This window comes from Saccopteryx leptura, chromosome 3 (genome assembly GCF_036850995.1).
Source record: "Saccopteryx leptura isolate mSacLep1 chromosome 3, mSacLep1_pri_phased_curated, whole genome shotgun sequence".
Classification (NCBI taxonomy): domain Eukaryota; kingdom Metazoa; phylum Chordata; class Mammalia; order Chiroptera; family Emballonuridae; genus Saccopteryx; species Saccopteryx leptura.
The window spans coordinates 172,064,684-172,086,579 of record NC_089505.1 but is presented as its reverse complement, the minus strand read 5'-3'; the positions used below and the strand labels follow the sequence as shown (position 1 = coordinate 172,086,579).

The 21,896-nt window shown below is 40.1% G+C and overlaps 1 long non-coding RNA gene across 1 annotated transcript in view; it reads left to right on the top strand.

Moving 5' to 3' along the window:
• LOC136397742 (uncharacterized) overlaps positions 1 to 20,459 on the top strand; it is a 77,366-nt gene extending 56,907 nt beyond the window's left edge. The window contains exon 3 of the long non-coding RNA XR_010749911.1: positions 20,384 to 20,459. This is a non-coding gene — a long non-coding RNA (uncharacterized lncRNA). The remainder of the gene's footprint in view (positions 1 to 20,383) is intronic.
• Positions 20,460 to 21,896: the final 1,437 nt, after the last annotated feature.

The window sequence follows — 21,896 nt, the reverse complement described above, 5'->3', positions numbered from 1 at the left end:
TACCCCTTCATGGCAAGGAAGTTAAGAAGGGTGGCAATGTGTTTCCTTGAGGTGGACAAGGAGGGGCTGCAGAGGAGAAGGTCATCTACATATTGTAAGAGAGTACTGTACTAGGTTCGAGATCGCATGCAGCTAGATCTCGAGCCAGCGCCTGTCCAAACAGGTGTGGGCTGTTCCTGAACCCCTGGGGTAGGACAGTCTATGTAAGCTGTTGGATTGCATTAGTGTCTGGATCAGTCCAAGTAAAGGCAAACAGAAAGTAAGAGTCAGGGTGTAGAGGAATGGTAAAGAAGGCATCCTTGAGGTGTAGGACAGTGAACTGAGTGGTGTCTGAGGGAATGTGTGACAGTAATGTGTAGAGATTAGGGACTACTGGGTGGAGGGGAACTACCGCCTTGTTAATTAGGTATAAGTCTTGTATGAGATGATAAGCCCCTGAAGGTTTTCGAACAAGGAAGGATGGGGGTGTTGCAGGAATAGTCTGTGGGGATGAGTAAGCCTCAATTTAAGAGGCGGATAATTATTGATTTAAGGCCCTGGTGGTGACTTACTGAGATAGGGAATTGGGGTCTAGATGGGAATTGGGAGGGATTCTTTAAGTGGATGTGTACAGGTGGGTGGTAGGTAGCTACTACAGGGGTAGAAGTGTCCCAGGCTTGAGGGTTGACAACGTCTGGTGGAATAGGGGGTGTGATTGGGTTAGGGTGATCTTTGGTAGTGGGAGAGCCTTCAGTCAGGAGTGGTAGAAGTAAGTGGGAAGATGCTGTCAGTTGGATAGTGGCTCTGAGACTTTGTAGAATGTCCTGACCCAGAAGGGGTACAGGGCATGAGGACATAACTAAGAATGAGTGCGAAAAGGGGAATCTGTCCAAGCTACATGTCAGGGGTGGTGTGTGAAGGGGAAAAAATGGGTCTTATCCACTCCCATTACCAAGACCTGTGAGGGAACTAGAGGTCCAGACTGTGATGGCAAAACAGAGAAGGTAGCCCTCTGTCCACAAGAAATGAGATGGACTTACCTGCTACCTGCAGCATTACCCTGGGCTCGGTGAAGGTGATGGGGGTCTCTGAGTCTGGGCTGCGCCAGTCATCCATGAGGTCAAGAAGTTTGAATGATGGGCCCGCCTGGCTGGCTTGGCCTCCCATTTGGGTGGCTGTCTTCCACATGGAGGCGCTGAAGAAGAGTCTGTTGCCCAAAGGGGGCAATCGCTCCGCCAGTGACCAGGCTGCATGCAGTCAGGGTAGGGTTTAGTGAGTGGCCTCGGGCAGGGGCACTGTCAGGCCCAGTGACCCTCTTTGCTGCATTTAAAGCAAGTTCCTGGCTTGACCAGGCAGTGGCATAGTGGACAGAGCATCGGACCGGGATGCAGAGGATCCAGGTTCGAGACCCCGAGGTCGCCAGCTTGAGCACAGGCTCATCTGGTTTGAGCAAAGTTCACCAGCGTGGACCCAAGGTCGCTGGCTCAAGCTGCTGAAGGCCTACGGTCAAGGCACATATGAGAAAGCAATCAATGAACAACTAAGGTGTCGCAATGAAAAACTGATGATTGATGCTTCTCATCTCTCTTCATTCTTGTCTGTCTGTCCCTATCTATCCCTCTCTCTGACTCTCTCTCTCTGTCTCTGTAAAAAAATAAATAAAAAAATAAAATAAAACAAGCTCCTGATGGGATTTCTCCTTGCGGCCTGGACTTGGGTCAGGCACCTCCTATGCTTTGACCCTGTTGCTCTGCCAGCCTCAGGGCTGCCACAAGTGTCTGGTTTGGAGTGTTACCTTCTGCTGCATATGGGTCTGGCAAGCAGCCTCGGCCTTTTCCTCCCGACCATAAAAACTTTTAATGCTATGGTCATCAGGTCTCGGATTGGGGTTTGGGGCTGGGCCATGGGATCAGGAGCTCTGCAAACCCACATGAGGGCCAGTGGCTGGTGGAGGGCGGTCTGACAGGAGAGGGGCTTAAGAACACAGCGGAGAAGGGAGGGGCCCCTGGCCGGCAGGAGAGGGGGCTTTCTGGAGGGAAGAGACCCGAGCGTAAGAGGAGGGGTCCTGAGAGAGGGGTGCCCCCAGAGGTCAAGCAGGAGGGGGAGAGAGTTCCCTAAGGAGGTCGGCAAAGGAGGAAAGATCAGAAGTGGAGGGTTTAGCTGAGGTTTCTCTGGCCAAAAGGATCTGCGCCATAGAGCAGGCAGCACAGAGATTAGGACAGGAGTGCAAATGCTAGAAGCCCTGAATGTAAGGGATCTCTGACCATTTCCCAGTTCTCTAGCAATAGTTCTGTAAATTGGTGAGGATGTTAAAATTGAAAGTCCCTTCAGGAGGGCACCTGGTCTGGTTATTCAGTGGGTTCTGTGGCCCGGCCACATTGGAGAAGAAGATCAGTTTCTTCTTCTTTAGGGAGGGAGAGATTTTGGATAAGGCACCCCAGGGGTGTTTTTGAGCCAGGTTTAGATTCCTATGCCCCCATGGCCGCCTTCATCCTCAGAGTGATTAGAGATGAGAATTGGCATCCTGCAACTCAATCTCTGGCCACCGGACAGTCAGGTAGAGTGGGAGTGTCCGGGACCTCTCCACTGGCACACACGCACTTGGAATGGATAGGAGGTCCCTGATGCAGCTGCGATTATGGACAGGGAGTCTTGGAGGTGGAAAGAACTGAGGGGAGGCTGGAGGCAGGGGACTTATCACATCATATGCCGAAGTGGGTGGGAGGTCAGAGGTCCTGTTCTTCCTCTGAAGGGAAGGGGAGAGGAGTGCCCCCCCCCCTGCGAGCTTCAAGCTCCTCCCGGGTTTCAGCACCAAATGTAAGGTATTTTCCACTGAGGAAGAAAGAAGGGTGTAGCTACCAAGTGTGGACTAGCAAAAGCTTTATTTGGAGCACATCCCGGGCGAAGATCACTGGTCTGCGAGACAGGGGCCAGGGAAGTCACGCAGCCTCCCCCACCCGGGGTGTGTGTGTTAATTTATAACATTGGTATGGTGGTGGTGGGTTGATATGATGTGGCAAAATTTCATTGGCTGACAGACAGTCGTTCTTTTCAATGTGCTCCTGGGCTGTTTCTTTTGGCGGGCATGGGTGTGGGTGGTTCCAGCCAAAGTCCCCAGACCTGGTTCCTCACATGACCTTCCCTTATTGCCAACTGACCTCACAGCCATTTTGTCCCGAAACACATTCACCGTAGGAATGAAGCCTGGACTGGAAATCAGAAGAGGCAGATTCATGAGATTGTTTCCTTGCTTCCTGTGCAGCCTTGAGGGGTAGGGAGGCTCAGCTTTTCCCATCTGCACAGCTGGGATAATACTGACATCATAGTATTACTTTTAGGAACAAATGTTACTATAAATGAAAATATTTAATTCTTAGCTTTTTCAGTTCTGGGCATGGTATATGCTCAAAATACTGAAACTAATTTTGTTTAAAGTATTTACAAAGTAACCATGAATGGTTACATACAAAGCACCATGAATGGGTCTTTAAATTATAGATGAGGCTGTTTACTAAAGTAACAGAAAAGAGAAGTGGTGCACATAAATATTAATAATATAAGGGAAATATGTTACACCTATGAAAAATGTTATATAAGATACTCAGTCAAAATGATATGGGATTTCTGAAGAAAAAGTTATATCCATCTGAGTGAAGGGTAAAGGCAGAATTGTGAGAAATGAGGTCAAGTGTGGTATGATGGTCCCAACTCAGATATGATCTCAAATATTCAATTCTAAAACACATTGACTTTATAGGAAGGTAGTGGCAACTTTGGAAGGTGTTTGCACAGAAAAGTCACATGTTTGCATTTGTGCTTCAAGAAGGCTAATTCAGAAGTAAGTAGATAAAAGAGGAAAGATGCTGTAGGTAGAAATACTGGTTAGATCATGCTGGATGTAGCTCATGTCAGGATTTGTGAGGACCTTGACCTGGGCCATGGGGTGTGTAGAGGAGGAGACAGATGAAGGAGTTTTGAGGAGGGATAAGCTATTTCACTTCATCACTGGATGTAGGAGTAATGATGTGTCTTGTGGTAGATTTTTTTCAACTGCTTTAAAAATTGCAAGAGATTTATACAAATTTAATAATGCAAATAAATTCTTGTATTATAGTGACTCTTCTGAACTGATGAGTGTTTAGGTACAAAATATTTGTAAAACCTGACTTTTAACAGTTGCAAAGAATTAGAGATAACCAGTTGGTTATACAGGTTTGATGTCAGGAGAAAGATCTGACTAAAAATAGATATTTGATGATCTTTAACAAAATGATATTGATAATAAATAACATTGGGTTGGATAAATTTGACCAGAGAGAGTTTGAATTACAAAGAGAAGAGGGCAGGGATGGAACTGTTGTGGACCATTAATGGCAAAAAGCCATTATAGATTCGAGGCTTGGCAGGGGGCTAAGTTCTCCCCCCTCTATCTCCTTATTTGGCTTTGATGCTGAATATTTGCACCCACTCCACTTCCTTCCTTGGGTTGCAGGAAGCAATATACATGCCCTTCCTCTGACTCTTTGTTTGTTTCAGATGTTTGTAAATTTCACTAATGTATCCTGTTTTTGCCTTGGGAGAGTTCCTGTCTTAGCCTTTGATGTGCAACTTTGTATCAGGGTCCTTGATTTGCATAGGTCTATATAATAAAGCGAACTGGGGCTATGAGGCACTCAGATGCTGCCAGGCAGTTTGAGGAGTCCTCCTGGTCCCATTGGTTTTGTTTTGACAAAGTGTGTTTCCTCAATTCCCACTGTTATTAGGAGCTGCGCTGGTCCGCGGCATGGAACCATGGAGGAACTATCAACATTTAAGCATGGGCAGAAGAGGAGTCCTTAGTATAGGAAACTGAGACTGGTCACAGAAGATGGAGTTCAAATAACATATTTCTGAACTGTGATGGAGTTTCCAGTGATAGTTCTTTTTTGCTTTTTGTTCCAAACCATAAAAGATCATATATCCAAAACATCTGGATATATTTTAGATTACCAATATTTCAGAGGCTTAATTTTTCTTATTTTTTAAAAGATTTTATTTATTTATTTTAGAGAGATGAGAGAGAGAGAGAGAGAGAGAGAGAGAGAGAGAGAGAGAGAGAGAAGAGTGGGGGAGTGGGAAACATTAACTCTTAGTAGTTGCTTCTTGTATGTGACTTGACCGGGCAAGCCCAGGGTTTAGAACCAGAAACCTCAACATTCTAGGTTGATGCTTTATTCACTGCACCACCACAGATTAGGCATATTTTCTTATTTTAAAAGAGCATAATACTAGAAAAAGATTTTTTTTCTTGTAGGAGAGAAAGAGAGAGTCAGAGAGAGGGACAGATAGGGACAGACAGACAGGAAGGGAGAGAGATGAGAAACATCAATTTTTCGTTGTGGTTCCTTAGTTGTTCATTGATTGATTTCTCATATGAGCATTGACTGGGGGGCTACAGTGGACCAAGTGACCCCTTGCTCGAGCCAGCGACCTTGGGCTCAAGCTGGTGAGCCTTACTCAAACAAGATGAGCTCGTGCTCAAGCTGGTGACCTTGGGTTCTTGAACCTGGGTCCTCTACATCCCAGTCCGATGCTCTATCCACTGCGCCAATGCCTGGTCAGGCTAGAAAAATATTCTTTAGTGTGTCAGATATTGTATAGAATATATTTTGTAAGAAATATCCAATTTTAAAATATGCACTTGTTTTAAAAATCCATTTGTATAAATTTGTTATGAAATTAATAGAGCAAGTGAGCATTATGATATCTCTTGTAATCTTGCATAGATCAGAAAATATGGATTTTCTTAATTAATATTTGCAAGATATATTTTTCCATTCTTTTACTTTCAATCTACTCGTGTCTTTATATTTAAAATGTGTCTCTTATAAACAGTATATAGTTGGGTCTTGTTTCTTTATTCAATCTGATTATCTGTCTTTTAATTAAAGTTTTTTGTTTACTTACATTTACAAAATTACTGGTGTGGTTTAAATCTAACGTATTATTTTTTGTTTATTCCATCTAACATTTAGTTTTTTTCCTACCTTCTTTAGATTCATGGGCTATTTAAAAAATTATTCCATTTTATCTTTCTATGGCTTTTTAGTTGTGCCTCATGATTTTTTAGTGATTACTCTAGGTTTGACAATGTATGTCTGTAACTTATTTTAGTTTGCCTTCAAATAATATTTTACCAGTTTATGAATAATGAAGAATTTACTACAGTATAATTTTATTTACCTTCACTTGTACCTTTGCATTCCTTTTAAATATTTGCTTCTACATGTTACAAACATCATGAAACATTACTATTCATTTTGGTTTAAAATAGTCTTTTTTTTCCTTCTTTTCAAAGTGAGAAGAGAAGAGATAGAGAAACAGACTCCTGCATATGCCCTGACTGGGATCCACCCAGCAACCCCCATCTGGGGCTGATGCTCTGATCGTCTGGGGCCATGTTTGCAACTGAGCTATTTTTAGCACCTGAGAGGAGGCTCCATGGAACCATCCTCAGTGCCTGAAGCCAATCTGTTCAAATCAATCAAGATATGGCTGCAGGAGGAAAAGAGAGAGGGAGAGATTGAAAGTGAGAGACAGAGAGAAAGGGGGGGAAAGAGAGAAAGGGAAAGGGGTGGAAAATCAAATGGTTGCTTCTTCTGTGTGTTCTGACTGGAAATCGAACCTGAGTCATCCACCCACTGGGCTGATGCTCTACCACTGAGCTAGTTGACCAGGGCCTAAAATAGTCTTTAAGATGAAAAAATTTCAAGCCTTTAAAATCACTCACATATTATATTTCAATATTTTTCATTATTTTGTATAGATCCAGACATTCATTTTGTATGACTTCCCTTCAGTCAGAAGAACTTTCTCTACAAGATTTTGGTAGTGTGAGTATGCTAGCAAAATTCTCTTGGCCTTTGTTTGTCTGAAAAATGTTTTTATTTTACCTTCAATTTTAGAAGATATTTTCTTAGGATATAGAATTCCACGTTAACATTTTTTTCTTTTAGTACTATAAAGATATTCTTTCATTGTTTTCTGGCTTACATTGTTTCTGAGAGAAGCCAATTATGATTTTTATTGTTCTCTGAATTGTGATTAAATGTGTGTAATTTCTTTTTTTTCTTTTTTTTTTTTTTGTATTTTTCTGAAGCTGGAAACGGGGAGAGACAGTCAGACAGACTCCCGCATGCGCCCGACCGGGATCCACCCGGCACGCCCACCAGGGGCGACGCTCTGCCCACCAGGGGCGAAGCTCTGCCCACCAGGGGGCGATGCTCTGCCCCTCTGGGGCGTCACTCTGCCGTGACCAGAGCCACTCTAGCGCCTGGGGCAGAGGCCAAGGAGCCATCCCCAGCGCCCGGGCCATCTTTGCTCCAATGGAGCCTTGGCTGCAGGAGGGGAAGAGAGAGACAGAGAGGAAAGCGCGGCGGAGGGGTGGAGAAGCAAATGGGTGCTTCTCCTGTGTGCCCTGGCCGGGAATCAAACCCAGGTCCCCCGCATGCCAGGCCGACGCTCTACCGCTGAGCCAACCAGCCAGGGCGTGTAATTTCTTGATTGCAGTTTGACTGTACTGCAACTAGGTGTTTGTTTTTGTTTTGTTTGTTTTTTTATTTATACTGATTGGGGTTTACTGAACTTTTTGAGTATATGAATTGATGTTTTTTATTGGTTTTGGAAAACTTTTTGCCATTTTCTCTGTATTTCTTCTGGCCAGTTAATTCTCTTTCTCTTCTCCTTGACTTCAGACTTCTCATTAGATCTTTGTTTTACATATCTCTGATGTTCTGACCAGTTTTTACTTTTTTATGCTTTACCTTCAATAATTTTTTTCTTTTGGTTGACTTATCTGTCTTCTCTTGCATCTAATCTGCTAGTAAGCCCATGAAATGAATTCTTTGTTTTATCTACTATGTTTTTTAGTTCTAGAATTTTCAGTTGGTTATTTTTTATAGTTTTAATTTGTGGGCTGAAATTGTCCATCTTTCATATATTTTGTTTACTGTTTCTATTGATTTCTTTAACATATTTATAATTACTTAAAAATCCTAATTTGCTAGTTTTATCTCAATCATTTGTGAGTTTGAATTTCTTTCTCTTGATAATGGGTCATATTGTCCTCTTTATTGACATGATTTATAGTTTCATGTATACTTGTCATTTCGTATAAAATTTCTAGAAATTTAAAGTTAATATTTACCCACAGGAAAAAAGTGCACCCCCTTTTCATTTGAGCTGCTAGTGTGAAGGACTGATATCAGTGTAATTCATTGTTGAGCTGGGTGTAGACTGAGTTGCATCTTTAGTTTCAGTTGAACAGTGGTTTCAAACATTTAGTCGGTGAAATCAGGCCTTGCTCTCTTTCCAGCAAGGCTTTGGGTTTGATATTGGTGAAATTCTAGAGACATCTTTCAACTTTCTTTAAACTTTTATTTCAACTGTTAGCTGTTTACATCTTTTGGAATTTATCTCTTTTTCTCTGCCATTTCCACCCCCAATTTTCCACACCATGAGCTTTCTTTCTCTGCTCTTTTACTCTGCTCTTAGCTTAGTTGCACTTTTGGACACTTAAAGAAGATCCCATGGTGAAGAATTGGTGGGCAGTGTGGACTTGCTCTTGAGTCTCTCTGTCATGCCAGCCTACATACTGGCTGTTCATTATGGGAAGGTTTGTTCCTCTGCCTGCTGTGCCCTTGGGGATGAAAACAGCTGTATGTTTCCTTTGACTTGGAAAGGGCTCATTCTTCTCTGGATTTAGTTCATCAAGATTTAATGCATTTTTAAAAATTATTACATCTAGCTAATTTCTCAGTTTTCATTGTTATGTTGGGAATAATAGTCTCCTTCAACCTTTTACCTCCAGAAATGGAACTCTCTTAGTTTATTTTAAAATGGAAAGAGAAACACTGAAATATATAGTGATGAAAGTATAATCATAATGGTACAGCACAAGTGCATTTTATTTGTCAAATTTTGTACCAATTTATCAGTATTTATTTCCTTAGATATGAAAAAGTGAAGATAATGAGAATACAACAATGTAATTTTTGTGTCTCAGGAGATCTATCTTAATCAGCAGATTAGGGTATGTCAGAACTCATAATTATTAAGATTTGATGTAACAACATTGGTAGAAATCCAAGGAGAGGGTTAGTCAACTTTCCTTTTGAAAAGTTTGATTATTGTCCTCAACCTCTTGCTATATTGCCTTTCCATTTTTAAGTTTCTCTTTTAGTTCATGCATCTGAAGTATTTTCATGATAAATAGTTTTATTCCTTGAAGTCTAGGAGTTCTCAGCATGATACCTCCTCTGATAGAGGCACGTTCCAATGGTCAGTTGTGATACACAGCATCCACACAGGAGACATGCTCAGCTTGGTGGATCATACCATTACCATGTGTCAGGCATTTTAGCTAGTTGTTTGTCCATATAAAAAAATAGTAATGTAAAAACACATGGATAGTTACTTTAGGAAGCTCTTTAAGGTAATCTATAGTTTGTTTGCATCTGTTATATTGCCTCTAGGGTAAGTTATTTTCTTACTCTGTTGTCTTTTAAAATTTTTTATCCCTTCTCATTTATCAGAGAGTGGTGCAAATTGATTAAATAATTAATTTATAAAGGATTTGGTCCTCCTCTTTGATGCTGTGTGCTGTCTTTTCAAAATAGTAACAAAATTTCCTCAGGATTATTATTTTGAGAACTCACTTTTCTTAATAAGGAATAGTGTCAAAGTATCTTTGTGTAGGTTGGCCTATATTTTGCAAATAAATAACTTTAGTGCTTAACTTTTTCCTTAAGGTTTAAGTTTGTGTTATGGACAGTCACAGAATTCTGAAATAGTCTTTAAAAGTGAGTTTTTATGTATGAGTTACATTTGAGTTTTTAAATAGGATAGTGAGTTTTTATAAGAGCTCAGTGGTTACTAGATTTTTGAAGTGGTGTTTGTTTAGCATAATCATTTTCCTGGGGTCCTTAGACTGAGCTTGGTTTCCTAGGCTTGAGGTTCTAGCGATGGGGGTGCTGAGGTTTGAGGCAGGTGGATCCTCTGAAGCATCAGCCTAACAGCCCCAGGGTCATATTGCCACTTCATTAATTAGTCCATGGAGCATCCCTCTGGGCTAGTTTAGTAGGATTTTTCTTATTTTTACTCATCAAGAAAATGAGGTAGGTAAGGCACTGAATTGGCAATTAGTCCTGGAACTTAGAATTTTAGACCTTTAGTCAGTTGCTTAGTTTATAGATTTTGATCTTATTATTCCAAATATATACAGCGTGTCCGTAAAGTCATGGTGCACTTTTGACCAGTCACAGGAAAGCAACATAAGATGATAGAAATGTGAAATCTGCTCCCCCAAAAGGAAAACTTTCCCAGTTTCATACCTATTCAGTGCAGTTCGATGTGGGCTTACGCACAGATTTTTTAGGGCTCCTTAAGTAGCTATCCCGTATAGCCTCTACAGACTCATCACTGACTGATGGCCTACCAGAATGGAGTTTCTCCACCAAACTGCCGGTTTCCTTCAACTTCTTATCCCACTGAGTAATGTTATTCCTATGTGGTGGCGCGTCGTTATAAATGCACCAATATTCACATTGCAGTCTGGTCATGGATTCTAATTTCGCGAGCCACAGAACACACTGAACTTTCCTCTGTACTGTCCACATCTTGACTGGCATGGCGTGGGCTGCTCCGCTGTATACACGGTGTTACATCATCATCTGTTCATACGCACATGCTGCCACATCATCCTACAGAAACTGAGAGGGTTTTCCTTTTATTTGGTGCAGATTTCACATTTCTGTCGTCTTTTGTTGCTTTCCTGTGACCGGTCAAAAGTGCACCATGACTTTATAGACACACTGTATATTCACAGCAACACTTCTAGTTTCATTGACTTTGGTATAATGAATACATTCATATTTTTTAGTCAGGCAGGCTTTAACTTGAATTTTACCCAGCTGCTGTGCTGTCCTGCTGTGCCATGTGGAATTTGTGAACTTAGGTAAATTATGTACTTAGATTTGTCAGTTTCACAGGAAGCATTGATATTTTTGTTTTTGTTTTTGGAATGGACATTTGTGACATAACCACAGGCTAAATAAGCTACCATAGACAGAGTGATATATTGGAAAGCCTGTGTGATTTGTTACCAAAGACTTGCACTGCAGTCCTGGCTCACTCATTCTAGCCATCTGAACATGGTTAAGTCATCCTTGCCATCTTTGACTTTGAAAATATTTCGAGGAAGTGTGTTAGCTGAATATTTAGACAGTTTGTATCTGTCAGTCTGTTTATCTATCTATCTATCTATCTATCTACATCAACTTACTCATGGAATTACTTCTCTCTCTAGTTCACCCAGCTAACCTACTTCTCAATACCCAAATAAACTGCATTTTCTAAAATAATGCTGGCCCAGAGCAGACTCAAGGCCCAAGTCTGCTATAAGCACGTCCTACTTTTGCTTGGTGGTGATTCTCTCACCAACTGACTAGACCAACTTAGGAATATTAGCTCTGCTGGGTTTAAAATTGTATTGATATATTTCATTTGATTTTTGTGGTCACAGATTGCATAACGAACACTGGTCAGCCTGCTTACCATTGATAGCCATTCCTGGTACACAGGGATCTGAGTGGGAGTACCTCAGAGTTCATCCTTATGTGTCTGTACTGCTGTAACTAGGTGTGTTGGCTCTTAACATTGTTATTTTATTTCAAATACTATTTATTTTCAAGAGACAATGGAAAGTATATGAGTTACTAAGAAAATACACAAATTTTAAAAACATATATATATATTTTTTATAAATAAATTTTTATTAATTTTAATGGGGTGACATCAATAAATAGGGTACATATATTCAAAGGAAACATGTCCAGGTTATCTTGTCATTCAGTTATGTTGCATACCCATCACCCAAAGTCAGATTGTCCTCCGTCACCTTCTATCTAGTTTTCTTTGTGCCCCTCACCCTCCCCCTCTCCCTTCTTCCCTCCCCCCACCCCCCGTAACCACCACACTCTTGTCCATGTCTCTTAGTCTCATTTTTATGTCCCACCAATGTATGGAATCCTGCAGTTCTTGTTTTTTTCTGATTTACTTATTTCACTCCATATAATGTTATCAAGATTCCACCATTTTGTTGTAAATGATCCGATGTCATCATTTCTTATAGCTGAATAGTATACCATGGTGTATGTGTGCCACACCTTCTTTATCCAGTCTTCTATTTTTTTTTACATGATTAAAGCCTTTAAGCAAACTCTTGGCCAATACAGCAAGAATCCATAAAAGAGTAGTGTCCTTAACATGTTCACCAAGTCCAAGTTGGCACAATCACCATGCCAAATCCCTGAAAATGCAACCCAGCCCCAGTTCTGTTAGGAGCTATCCCAAGGAGCAGGAGTCCAGGAAAAGTCCACACCCAGGAAAAGTCCGCATGGCACTGGAATTGTTGTCACAATTCTGTACTTTGCAGCTCACGTCCAAGTCCCAATGACCGCTGCTTCTAGCTAGTAATGATTCAAGTAGACTGGAAAAGCCATTTGCAGCATGCGTGGATATGGAGCTTCTGTTCTCCTCTGCCTGGAGAGATGAGACCAGGTTGCTTTCCCTGGAGCTCTGGGACTGTGGCGTGGTAAAGAGAACCTTGGGATACACTAAGCTGAGTGGCAAAGGTAGATTCATAATAGAAATTGGCAAAAGGGGTAAAGAGAGCTCTAAATTAGGAGTAGGTCCCAGCCTGAAATATGAGTGGGGCATTGAGGTAGAAGGAATAGAGGAAACACTATATATTAAACAAAACAGCAGAAAATAGGACTATCAACACCCACAACAGAGATCTTCAAGGGAAGAATAAAAAACCTGACTATTCAGGCAAGACATAGTTAAGTGGCCCTTGTGCAAATGAGATCAGTTTACCTGTTTCTTGGAAGAAATACCCTAGGCTCGTCCACAGTGTTGTAGATGGGACCAACAGCCCTGGGGACCTTCAGCTTTCAGTGGCAAACCCCAGCATTCTGGGCAAGGTTAGGTCATAGGTGGCTGGAGCAGGGCTGGAAGAGACTGAACCCTCCCTTACAGGAGCGAGGGGGAAGCCTACCTTCCAGTGTCCCTGTTTCCTCACAGCAGAGGCATGTAAGTCTGGCAGGCTTTAGCTCAATGACCTTCCTTTGCCACTATTGAAGCAGGACCCAGATGGCATCCTAGGAGACCCCTTTGGGGCATTGGAGCCTTTAAGGGCGTATCCTAAAAGCTGGTAGTTCCCCTGATCTCTATTGGGCTTTTTCTGCCTCTTGGTATCTTAAAAGCCATGCTCAGAAGATCTCGCTGAGGGGTTTGAGGATCCCTATCCACCTATATAAATCTTTTCCATATATCTGGAGCTATTTGGAAAAAGACAAAACAGTGTTATTAGCTGGATCAAATAAAAGAAGGTAGTAGTTTGCAGGAGAAAAAGATTTGGCATCTCCTGTTCATCAGCATTCAAAAGAAATTTAAAAATTTTAAAGTAAAAAGCATGATATGGTAGACCCATAGGATTTCCAAGGTATGACTCCCCCCTTTAAAATTTTTTTAAATTGACCTTAAAATATTTGCTGGGTACACTTTAATAATACCTTGACTTTAAAGATTGTAAGAAATACACATAATTCGAAAGGTTTGACAAAATACAGCAAATGCTTTTGCTCCATATGCAGGAGCCTTTTCAGTTTAGCCAGTTTAGGAAATCCAATAATAGAACAATGCATACAGACAATGAGCTACAACATGCTTAGCAGCCTCTCCTGTTCTGACAGAGGTTACTATAAATCCAGAATAGGTATCCACTGTAACGTGGACATAGGACTGTTTGCCAAATTAAGGTATATGAGTAACATCCATTTGCCAAAGATGTCCTGGTAGGGGTCCTTGAGGGTTAACTCCAAATGAAGGGACAGATTGTAGTATAGGACCCCTTGGACAGGATTTCCCAATCTGCCGTGCTGCTTCCCGAGAAAGTTGAAACTGTTTACACAGGGTTGCAGCATTCTGGTGATGAGTAGTACGAGACTGAATTGCTTGATCTGTCATGGTTGCTCCAAATAATTTTCTTTTGGGTAGCTTGATCAACAAGGGCATTCCTTTGTGCTAAAGCTCCAGGGAGCATGGAGTGAGCTCGAGTATGTCCTATAAAACATGGAGCTCTATGTTGACATACAAGTCTTTGAAGAAGTAGGAACTGCTGGAATAGTTCATCAGCATTTGTCCCTAAGACAGCAGTCTTTATAGTGGAAACACCATAAGTAAATATTTGCTGTCTGTATATAGATTAAAGGGAGAATATGGCAAATGCTGAAAAGCCATGATAATGGCATATAATTCTAGTCTTTGAGCTGATTTTAAGTTGACAGTTTCAGTATAAAGTTGTCCATTGATTTGCAAGAGCGATTTGCCATTTAGTGGAAGTTTCCCAGAGCCATTGTTGTTGATCCTTTGAAAACAGGAACAACAATAATTTTGAGGCTCAAAACCTATAAATTGTAAGCGTCGCCTATGCCCCTTGATAATCCAGGAGGCAACAAGATCAAAATATGGAAGTGTATTCCATGGGCTATTAGATGGTTCAATGTGCCCAAGCTGTAGCTGCTCTTGTACCAATTGAGCAGCTGCCCTAAATTTCTCCTGAGAAAGGGGCCATTGGTCTACCCATGCAGGATTATCTGATTTCCAAGTAATTGGGTCTGCACAATGCATTATTGAGGTAGCAGGAGCTACCAAAGCCCCTATGCTAAATTTTGATATCCTAATCCACACCTTCTGGCATTGGGTGCCCCTTCTATGGGGGTGAAAATTTCTCGCTGTTCTTTCCCTAGTCCCTTGGTGGGCAAAAATCCCCGATCAAGCATCTGAGTACTGACTAAACCATTAGGGTGACAAGCAACGCTCCCATATATTTTTATTTTTTTTTAATTTTTTTATTTTTTTTTGGTATTTTTCTGAAGCTGGAAACAGGGAGAGACAGACAGACTCCCGCATGCCCCCGACCGGGATCCACCCGGCACGCCCACCAGGGGCGGACGCTCTACCCACCAGGGGGCAATGCTCTGCCCCTCCGGGGGGTCGCTCTGCCACGACCAGAGCCACTCCAGCACCTGGGGCAGAGACCAAGGAGCCATCCCCAGCGCCCGGGCCATCTTTGCTCCAATGGAGCCTCGGCTGGGGGGGGGGGGGGAAGAGAGAGACAGAGAGGAAGGAGGGGGGGGGGTGGAGAAGCAAATGGGTGCTTCTCCTATGTGCCCTGGCCGGGAATCGAACCTGGGTCCCCCGCACGCCAGGCCAACACTCTACCGCTGAGCCAACCGGCCAGGGCCTCCCATATTTTTTAAAACATCTCTACCCCACAAATTAACTGGCCATCCAGGGAGCACATAAAGCTTAAAAAATCCAGAATGACCTTCTTAATCTTCCCAATGTAGAAAACTAGAACTTTGTTGAGGGGATTTACTCTGCCCTATACCTTGTAATTCTGTGGCTGCTGCATGAGTGGGCCAGGAAGCTTAGCAATAACAGATACATCAGCTCCAGTATCTAAAAGTCCTTTAAATTTTTGCTCATGTATTGTTAGTTCCATTTCAGGGCATTCCTGACTTATTTTTTTTAATCCAATTGGCAAAATCAGAGGAGCCAAATCACCAATTTGCTTGGGGCCCCTTTTGCAGGATGTGGCCTGAGAAGCAGAATTAGCATCCTTATACTATTCTTCTAACTGCCTGAATTAGCCGTGAGACAAATTCTTTTTTTTTTAAATTAATTTTAATGGGGTAACATTGATAAAATTGTCTTCTGTCACCTTCCATTGTCTACAGCCATATCTCTAGATTAGTGTCAAGTGACCAGTACTTAATCCCTGTAAGGGCTCTCTGGAAAGGCTCCCTTATATGTAGTAGATTTAGCTTATGTTTTTAATTTTTGAATTTTTTTCATTGACTTGAGGGATGAGGAAGGAAGATGGGGGAAGGGAAAGAGAGTGAAAGATAAACATGAGCTTGTGGCTCCACTTAGTTGTTCTATTTTAGTTGTGTACTCATTGGGTGCTTCTCATACCTGCTCGACTGGGGATCAAACATGGGACCTTGGTGCATTGGGATGATGCTCTATACACTGAGACACCCTGCCAGGGTAACTTAATATTTTATTATTAACTTATTATTTAAAATGCCAAGTGGAAAAATACATTTTAAAGAAAAAAAGTATTATTTTCCAAAAAGTTCCAGTTGTTTTATAAAGTGGTCTTGTATATATTTTTTCAATTCAGATTTCAATCCAATATTACTTGGATTATTTTCTTAAGATTTATTATTATTGATTGATTTTGGAGAGACAGAGAGAAGAAGGGAGTGAGATTGAGTTAAAGATAGATAGATAGATAAATAGATAGATAGATAGATAGATAGATAGATAGATAGAAAAGCATTCAATTGTTGTGAATTCATTGGTTACTTCCCTGTGTGTGCCCTGACTCACACTTGAACCCGCAACCTTGATATTTCAGGATGACTCTCTTACTGATTGAGGTAACTGGCCAGGACCTTAAGATTCTTTTATTAGTATACCTGAAAACAGACTAATTCAGTTATTTTGAACTACAATGACTTAGAGAAATATATACTTAAGATTACTATTTAATTCAGCTGGTTAATTATGAACATTTGGGAAATATTTTTGTTATGTTGAATGAAAAAAATCAAATTATTTAAGCAGATGATTTGCTTTAATTTAAACAACTTATAGAGTCACAATAGTTATATAATTACTCTAAAAATCGTGTTATTTATGAAATTCTGTGTATTATAAATATGTATACTCCAAAGAAAAGTAGCATGTTAGCCAACAATGAAAGTTGTAATACCATTTGTTTATATAATTTATTATCTTTATCTTGAATTTAATAATTGAACAAGGTATTAAACAATCAATGATAGGCAAGACTTTTGAAAAATTAACAACTGGGTATGAAATATGTGCTCAGTATGTTACTAGTTAATATTGAGAATAACTAAAAGGTAACAAGAGGGACAAGAAAATAAAAATCAAATGAATAAAATGTACAATATGTCAGATGGTTGTGTTATGGGCAAAAATAATAAGGGTAGGAATGCAACAGAGAACCAGGGATGTGGCCACAGCTTTAAGTCAAGTTATCAAGGAGGCAGTATAGCTATATTTAAAAACTGTGGAAGATTTCAAAAGGAAGATATTGTTAACCCAGACAAAAAGTCAGAGAGGCCTGTCATTCACCCAACTGAAGACTTATTGCAGTTACTCATGCAGAGCCTTACGAGTAAGCAATCTGATGGGAGAGGGATTTGTGGTCACCGAAAGGCATTGTAAACCACATGGTCTCATAACACAGTCTTTGTGAATCAATTTATTTTCTTATGCTATAATATGAACTAAATAAATCAAGGGTTGTTTAGGTGCCTGCATTGCCTATTAAACAAATTTATTTTAAAAAGTTAACATCATTGTAAATATTAGCTTAGGTCTAAGAATCCCTGAATTTAAAACGTTGAATTATGATTGAATTAAAATTTTTTTATTCACTGTTGGAGTTCTTTTTTCTTCCATATTGTACATTAAATCCTCAGACTTTATTCATTTTATAGTTGAACACTGTGTCTATTTACTCTCTCCACTTTTCCCACCCACCCCACCTCTTGGCAACCAGTTTTCTATTCTCTGTTTCTATTAGTTTGACTTCTTTTTTTTTTTTAAAGATTCTACATTTAAGTGATATCATATAGTATTTGTCTTTCTTTGTCTGACTTATTTCATTTAGCATTATGCAATCAAAGTCATCCATGTTGTTATAAGTGGCATGATATTTTTCTTCCTCATGGATGAATAATATTCTACTGTATATGTAAATGTGTGAGATATATACCACATTTCCTTTATCCATTTATTCATCAGCAGACACTTAAGCGGTTTCTGTGTCTTGGCTATTATAAATAATGCTGCAACGAACATGAGAGTCTATAGAGATATCTCTTCAACTATCCTTTTTTCATTTCCTTTGAATAAATACTTGGAAATGGGATTGCTGGATCATTTGGTAGTTCTATTTTTAATTTTTTGATGAGCCTCCATATTGTGGAGTGAATGCATAGTGGCTGAACCAATTTGCATTCCCACTGACAGTGCACAGGGTTGACTTTTTCTACATCCTCACCAACACTTGTTATCTCTTGTTGAGGAACTTACCCTTATGTTTTCCTTTAGCAGTTATGGTTTTGGGTCTTATATTTAAATCTTTAATCTGTTTTGAGTTGATTTTTGTAAATGGTGTAAAATAGGGGTCTAGTTTCATTCTTTTGCACATAGCTGTTTAGTTTGCATGAAAAGACTGTCTTTTCCCCATTGTACATATATTCTTGGCTCCTTTGTCATAAATTGATTGACCATATATGTGTGGGTTAGTTTCTGGGCTTTCTGTTTTGTTCCATTGATCCATGTACCTTAAATTGGATAATTTTTAAATTAAAATGTAACAAACATTTTTATACAACTAGCACCCATTGCAAAGATTCCTTTTAATCATCAGTGAGAGTCAGAAACATTCATGCTTTTTGTTCTTCTCAAAATGGTATATTTTGACAAAGGAGAGAGTCCTATTAATTATGTAGGGTTAATATTTGAGCTCTAAAATAACTCATAAATTGTATAACAAATAGTTAGAGGTTCACTAACAACTTGGCCCCTTATTATGTGTGATTTTAAACAAGTAAGCTCTAGTGTCTTCATTTATAAAATAGAACAATAGTAATAGTACTTCAGGGCATGGCTTTGATGATTAAATAATATATGATGCATGTTAATTACTTAGTACAGTGCTTTCCATTAAGTACAGTGCAATAAATGTTAGCTATTTTTATTAATAATTTTCCTTTGCTTATAAGTTTTCTTTTCGAATCAGGGGGGAAAACCCTAAAAACAAAAGTACTGTCATCTATACTACAGTAGCAGTAGCAGTTTGGTACAGAAAGCTAACAAACAAAAGAGAAAGGCTAGTGATAACTGAGCTGAACCCAGCAAATGGAGAATGAGAAGGACATTGTAGGCAGAGAGCGAGGTGAACAAAGGCATGGAAGTGGGTGAGTGGTATGTTTTGGGACTGGAGGGGAGTAGGCTAGTTCAATTAAAGCTCGCGACTAAGGGTCTGCATGGAAGGAGGTTTGGTAGGAGGTGAGGAAACTGAGTAAGCAGTGGTTGGTCATGGGGGGTTCTTATAGGCCATGCTTAGGACTTGGGTGTTGTCTTTCAGTGGTAGAGATGGAAGCTGGATAGCAGAAGATGGAAGAGAGGATGGGGCAGGAGGAAGTAGGAATGTGAAGGATGAGGACAGATAGGGACAGGATAGGGCTTGATGGGGCCAAAGGGGTGAAGGGACCTAGACAATTAATGGGACAAATAGAAACATCAGGGGACTAAATCCAGATGGGTGTTTGCTTTTTAAAGGGGTAAAGCTCCTTTTGAGGCAAGCATAAAAGGCAAAAAGCAGTGAGGGTGTAGTGGAAGTGGTTGTGCAGGATGTGGAGGTTGGAAAGCTGCATACCTGTCAGCCTCTTTTCTTGAAGTTTGGAAGAAAATGGTCTGCTGAGAGTGTGCATGTCTGGAGTGGGATTGTAGGGTTTAAGATGAGAGGCGGGGATTTGGATCATCCACTGTAGGAAATGTGAGAACTAGTTGACTTGGGAGGAGCAAAAGCCTGGCTGATACAAAAGCTTTGTCATGGGTGAAGGCGCCAGGGGGCCATCTGGTTCTTGCCAACAGCAGCCTGGACTCTAGAAGCAAAGAAGGAGTGATGACTAGACCCACTCAGATGCAAGGAGTTCAGGAATTGAGGGCACTGGTTCAAAGGCAGCTGATGGATAGAGGAAGAAGCAACATCTAGAAAAAGTGACATAGTCAGTCTTAAGAGAATAGGATGGAGTCAGTGATGCATTGGGGTCTAATTTAGGGAGTAGATGCAATGAAGGTGGGAGAGGAGAGGGGACAAGACAGGCTGGAAGGAGAACCTCAGAGTTCAAGATTTTATAGGATTATTTTATTTTTGTTTTACAGAAAGCATTTTTTAAAGAAGTTGCCTTGAAATTCTCATAACAGCCCAACAATTTCTATGTTGGAAAAATCATGAGCGGTATTCCCAGGGTGTAAGCGATTTTTTAAAAGCATTTGTTAAAACCACATAATATCAATAGAAGGCGAGCCCAGACATTTACATAAGTGGGGGAGAAAGCAAGATTTTACCACAGTCATAACAGTTCTCAGCCATTTCTCTGGAAACCTATAGAATTTCCTTAGTAGAAAAAAACAAAGCAACTATTACAACATAAGCTTAGTGATTTGTATTTCTTTGCTTTTAAAGGTAAAACCAGTAATCCACAGCAGGATCAATGTGTCAGCACAATTTAGAAAATCACTTCAGAACTCTGTACCATCTTGTAAGTAGGAGGCCTTTACCGTTCAAATGAAAATTGGCTGTGATTTCCCTTCCATTTGGGGTTTGTGCTGTAGTTAATGGCATTACTGTTTTGAATGGTGTGGCTCATTGGCTTTGCTTTTTGTCCAGCTTGATTGCAAATGGAGACCTTATTAGCCCAGCGTCTTGCCTCCTCATCCCTAGAAAGGCCTTGAATCAGTGGGATCATGTGCTACAGATGGTCACAGAAAAAATAACTTTGAGGAGTGGGGCTGTTCACAGGTATGTCAGAGTAATCTTATAAGTGGATGGTTTTCAGAACTGTTAAAAATATTCCCAAGAGGCTCTCAAGTTGCTGGTCCCAAATTTGGATTTTGGCTCAAGTTAGGCTCCACATGCCTCAGTCTCTTTATCTGTAAAATGGGTATATAATAGTACTTACCTTATAGGGTTGCTTTAAGGAATAATATGAATATAAGGCACTTAAAACAGTTCTTGGCACATAGTAGCATGTCAACAGATATTAACTATTTTTATTCTTTTGCTTTAGAGCAAATAGGCAGCATTCTTTTTGTTAAGAACTTTATTCTGACTGAGCCAGATTTTTGGCTCTTAATTAGCTGTCCTTTTATTCAGGAGATATATATGATTCTCTGATGGTCCAAAATATTTGCCTAGCATAAAACATCAGGCATCAGGAGCTGTTAGTGGATTTGAGGAAGAGGCAGGCCAGAGAAGTTGATTAAATGGGGTTGCTGAAACTTAAGAAATCAGAAACATTTTTCTCAAGATCTGAAATGTAAGTGAAGACTAAAATCATGGATTTTAAATTGTGAAGCCTATGAAATTATTTCTTGATGGAAGCTGACATATTCTTGTAGGTGGGAGGCTTGTAAATACCATACACAAGTACAGAACATAGTAAGAATATATATAACATGTGATACACAAATACTTAACATGTAATAAAGAGTTTTCTGGTAGTTCTTGAGTCCTGTCTTCATCCCAGTCTCTCTAACATACTCCACTGGTAGAATACACTCCTGCTTTCAAGATCGTATACCTGTTTTCTTATCTATATATCTATCTATGCATGCATATGATAAATTCTCAGATGATTGCATATTGTCTTTCAGTTTAATGTGTATACATAATTCACATATATTTATATATAGTTTCATAGCCATTTGGATTTTAAATACAATTAGGTATATATATAAATATATATATAATTGAAAGTAATATTTTACATGTGGTAAAAAAAATTCCAAACAAACAAAAGGTATAAATAAACACTACTTCTCTCCCCTCCCTAGTCCCTTTTTCGAGCACTTTTTCTGCATTATTCCAGAGATATTCTAGGCATATGAAAACCCATGCATCTTTTATTTTTTAGAAACACAAATGGGAACACACCATACATGCATGAATGAATATTACATATCTACATCTATATCTA